Genomic DNA, 6000 nt, shown 5'->3' on the forward strand with positions numbered 1-6000 from the left:
AATATGAGATAAATTTTTCATGAAATTCTTGATATTCCATTGACAAAACTAAAAAAAGTTCTAAACTGATACACACAGTTCTTACAACTTTGCCTGGAAAAAATGAAGAGGAAGTAACAGTACTTCCTTTGTGTATATAGACATAAATAGTATTACAATTTCTTCTGACACCTTTTAAGAATACCTTTAGCAAAAAAAAAATTCACAATAGTTTCCATCACTTACAGTTCCATTATGAGCATAATTGTATTTAGTTTTATTGGCTTTGTAATCTATGCATGTGAAGAAACAGGCACAGTTGTAGGAAAACTGAAAAAATAGATTATGAGTATTGTGACAATTAAGTTGAAACTTTGGACTCTTTATCGATTACTTTTATCATTTGCTTTGATATGAAAATAGATAATTTAAATAAATATAATGATTAACTTAGTAGAAAAAAAAAACAAAATTCTCAATTGAATCACGAGACTATTTCTTTCAGACAGCACATGATAGAAGTTAAGCAGTTTTTGCAATATAATGAAGTAAAATTATCAAAAATACCTAAACAAAATAACAAAGATATTTTGAATAAAATTAAACAGATAAGTAATGTAATAGATTTTTAAATTTAATCAATAAGTTATTGACCTATTTTATTGTAATAAAACTAAAACAATAAAAGGCCCATTATTGTCACCATATAGTACTAGTCTTTTAAAACAATTAATGAGAACCCAAATTGTAAATAAATGGATGAAAGAAAATAAGAATGATTGAATGAAAGTAATAATTTAAAATTTTGTTTTTGGAATATTTTCAGTTATAAATGAATCATAAATACATACTTAGTAATTACTAAACATAAATATAAATACAAAAAATTAACCAATATAAAAACTTTCTACCTCTCCATAAAAAAAAACTTAATACAAAAAAAAGATAGAACATTACTTTGGATAAACCACGGTATAAGAGTAAATAAAAAAAATTCACTGTATAAAACAATAAAAAATAGAAAATATGTGTTAATTGCAATTGAGAGAATTACTAAATAAATATTAAAGAAAAATTACAAAAAGGAAAAAATGTTTAACAACTGAAATTATCAAAGAAACTCATTTTAATGAACTTAGTGTATAAAACTTTTTGAATAATTATTTATCCACTAATTGTAGTAATGATTAGCTTTTGTGTAAAATATTTTAATGTTGCCATATCACAAATTTTTTTTATTATAATAAATGATTTTAAAAAAAATATTCACAGAAACTTTAATTTATTAAACATTACTTTTTATTTAAGTTAGCATCACTGTAAAATTGTGGCAGGCAAAATTCTCTTAAGCATAATTTAAACAATAAAACTATATGTGACATTTACAATATCAGGTATTATAAAGTAATGCACTACAAATTTGTTATTGTCAATATATATGTTTAAACTACCATTACATAAGAACTTATTATTTAGTTTTTAAACAAAAATTTACGGAAGACTGAAAAATTAAACAAAATGTGATATAAATTGTAAATCCTTTTTTTAAGAATATAAAGTAATATGAAAAAATTAAGAAGTTTTATGGAAATATGACTTATTTAGTTAGTAAGCTGTCTAACTAAATAACTGACTCAGGTAATTATTTTTAGCAATTTTAGACAATGATCTTTACTTTCAACATTGTAAGTTAATAATATAACAACATCACTTATAACAATTAACTTGTAACTTAATATAAATTAATAATTTATAATAGCTAAATAATTTAAAATTTCATAGAAACCAAAACTTCTCTACGACTGACAAATATTCCAATAACCAATAATTAAACCAACATTATAAAATAGACTTCTCTAACATATGTGATATACAGTAATATGAAACACATTTTTTGTTCTAATTTTCATTTATCAATGACTATATTCTTTATCACAATACTTTTGAAATGAATTAAACATCAATGCTAAACATAATATTTCTCAATACAGTAACTTAAATTTCATAGTATTCCTGCACATTATGTTTATTGCTTTTATTATTCACAATTTTCAATGGATTTGTGAAATAGTAATTGTTTTGTATAAACATATGGTTTCTTTATTTGATTCTTATCTTAGGGTACTGTATGAAAAGCCATGAATAATCTAAAATTGTTGCTTACAGCATTATCTTTTATAAGTTTTTAAATTTATACAAAATGTTTTCATAATTCGGCCTTTCTGTAGTCCCAAGTGAGATATTTGTAGTAATATATTTTCCTGATTTAAAGACACTAAAACATCCATACTCATCATTAAATTGGTAAACTTTATTCTTAAAACTTAATAGTTCTGCAACAGCAATTCAGAAAATTGAAAGGTATACTTTACAATTTTCAATAATGTGAATTTATTAACAGAAAATGTTCTCCATAAAAGAATATAGTTTATTTTCATAAACTGAATAATGTTCTCAAATCAGTGAATTTTCATTATACTGAAAAGACAGTGACTTGGATAACATTTTGACTAATGATAATACAGAAACTGAAATCAAAAATGATAAATAAAACATTGAAATTCTTAAAAATATACTACTCTCATTTAAATCATAGAGAGATGTATATCAGAAGTGAGAGGTAAAAGTAAAGCACAGAGAGCAAGAAAAAAGAGTTTGAAATATAACTAAGTATAAGTATTTTATAAATATTAACATTTTAGTAAGCCCGACATTTTTAAATCTAAATAATACTACAGTATCTAAATCACAGTAAATCTAAATCACTACAGTAAAACAAAGCATTTTCCTTAAAACAATCAGATATTCCAAAGCATTATAAGATAAAGTTCAAAATGATCTATTTTAATTTGTATGGTGGTAACAATTATTTTTTTACTTGATATTTTTAATCAAAAAAGGAATTAAAAAAATAGTAGTTAGTAAAATATATTTTCATTAACTAGCTGGTGAAAGCAGAAAAGAGTTGAACAGTTTTACACCAAATGCAAAAATAGTTTTCAATTTAAGATTTTGATGATATGATTTTGTAATAATCAAATATTTTAAATCAGATAAATAATTAGCCTGCATCATTTTTTTCTGAAAAGAACATCCCATTATAGCTGATAAAGCATTAGAATAAACATTTTTATTTGTTTTTATAGTTAAATGTACAGATATTAATTAACCCACAAATTAAAGGTGTAAAGTATTAACCTGAACTTACACTGGAAACTTAATAATGAAAAGGTTAAATTTAAATCAAGATAAATTTTAATAAGATTTGTTCACAAATTATCTTCTATATTGTAAATTATTATTTGTCAACAAATTATGCCATTTCTTAACATGATGTATTTTTTCCAACTGAGGTAATTCTTTTTTACACACAGCAAGTAACGAAAAATTAAATGTTTTGTTTATGCACAGACAAAACTGTTTATTTTATTTGTTTATAATATGCTTTATTTTTACTGTGAAAAAAATCTAAGTACTCTACATGCAGCTTACAACAATTTGACAGTACTGAAAAATTCTCCTCAATTCTGGAAGGAAACTCATAATCACATTATAAAGTTTTATTTCATGCCAGAGGCAGTTTGATTAGAAACAGGTGAAGCAGATTTCTTTGGTAGTTGGATTTTCCATTGTGTCTGAATATAGTTAATAACCAGTAAATATATTTTTATTAAAACTTTTCATGACATCCAATTCTTTTGCAGTTTGTGCATTTCTTTTTTTACAATATGGAAAACAACATGAAAACACTCAAAATTAAAGCACATTTAAAAAAACCACCAAAATTATTGTACAAACAGCTGAACAGTGCATATCTAAAAATTGTTAAATTTATTTTAAAAAAGCCATTAGCCTATTTACTACGGTTTGATCAGAATTTAAAGCTTGTAGAATGCAGCTGTGTCGAGAGGAAAACTAAAAGAAGCAAACTCACAGCTGCAAAAGCTAATTTTTTAAATTCTATTGTTACTTTATTAAAGTATTAATATATAACATAGGATGGAATAAACAAAAAACTACTAGTGATGCTACTTCTATGTTTTTTGACTGATGATTTTTAAAACTGTACTAGTTATATTTTATAATCTAGTTTTTTGTTGTTGATATAGCACGTATTACACTTACACCATGTGTTGGCAATTTGAATGGAACTAATAAAAAATTAATGGGTAATAGAAACTGATGTTGAAGAAGATGAGTAAAAATGGTGTGACTATTTTCTGAAAAAGTGTTGGAAAAAATGTAGTTATTAATTATGGGGAGTCCTACCAATATTCACTAAATTTTAACATGCTAAATGGATAAACCTAATTTTTTATTATTTAATGTTTTAGCATTCAAGATTATTACATTTTTATATAAATTCTAAAAGAGTTACTATTTTATATATTTTTATTAGTGTACAACTTTCCCGGGATAAAAAAGTGCCAAAAAATAATTATAAGTACTTTCATAATAATGTACAATATGTATTAGACGAATAAAACATGTAGGTATCAATAAAGAAATTCATACTTGTAATTATCTTTACTCTTCATTTTAAACTAGGAAACATAGTTACCATCATTTTCCTCGGTCAGGGTGGTGTTTAATAAAATATGCATTACATGCCTTTATTATAATATTGATATCACTAATGTAGCACTGAATTGTAGTATAGTATGCTGTATCTGAACTCAACTATTTATGGTTTATTCGTTAAACCATGTGTTGCATGAAAAGATTTGGAATGCCTAGTATCACACATAAATAAGAATGTTAGTATAACACTGTGTTCTGGACTTCTGGTCAAATATCCACAAAAAAGAATTTGTCATGAAATGGTGTGTCACATCAATATGACAAAAGCAGTTTCAGATGTGATGAGTACAACAAAAAGGTGCAGAAAACTTTATTTCAAAGTTTATTCAAAATGGTATAGTTTTTTTACTTACAATTACTTTATTACTAGTAATCAAACTGTTACATTTTTATTTGTGATGAAATAGCAACATGAAATCTTATAAATTGTAACTTATAAAATTGTGTCTGTTTTGCTGCAATTTAAAGGACTACTCAGAACTAATTTTAATTCTATTCAGGATATATAAAAACACCACTTCATTCTTGAATACTTTGAAATACAGTTTAATTTTTGATTATTAAAATTTAGAAATACGTTATACCTACATTTTTTGTCAAATAAAACATACCAGTAATAGGATTCTATTAATATAACTACATTTTACAAATAATGCTACAAAGTACTCTATTAAACAAACAAAAAAACTATAAAAAGAGATATTATATTTTTTATCGTAGCAAATTATACAAATAATATAAACTTTGATATTGCTTTAAATATTTTTCAAACATTTGCTTATCTTTATCATTTAGAATAGTGAGAAATAATCAGTTAATATTAAGAAATAAGACTATTATAGACTAAAACAGAAATAAAAATTAAAAAAAAATAAGAAAAAATCAACTATAATTCATGGATTATGGGTAATTTCCTAATATGACAAAACTTTAATAATTATTATTTGATTTTTATTTAACATAACCACATAAACAGAAAGATTGCAAGTGAAGATTTAAGAATGTTTAATAAAAAATTCATCATCAGTCCTTAATCATAGTTTAGCTAATGAAAGAAAACAACCAACTTTTATAACAAAACTAATAAAAATAAATGATCAAATTAAAGAACATTTTTCAAAAAACCTTTTATTATTATTAAAAAATAATTGAAATTACAAGAAAAGTGATGTTTATCAAAACCTTCATGAGAGCATGGAGCAGTTTGGAAATTTCAAACTTTGTAATTTCAAAACTCCAAAATTCCAAACAAATTTAAAATTAATTCCAAAAAATATGTGTTACAATATTGACTTTTCTTTACCATCATAATATTTCAGATTATTCTGGTTATTTCTTTACCAATTGTAAAGCCTTTTAAATTTATTACTGTCCTTGATTATAAAGTAACAATGATTTTTTTTCATGCTAAAAACAATAATTGAAAATTTTGAAATTATA

Source organism: Lycorma delicatula, chromosome 2, assembly GCF_047948215.1.
Source record: "Lycorma delicatula isolate Av1 chromosome 2, ASM4794821v1, whole genome shotgun sequence".
In the NCBI taxonomy this organism is placed as follows: Eukaryota; Metazoa; Arthropoda; class Insecta; order Hemiptera; family Fulgoridae; genus Lycorma; species Lycorma delicatula.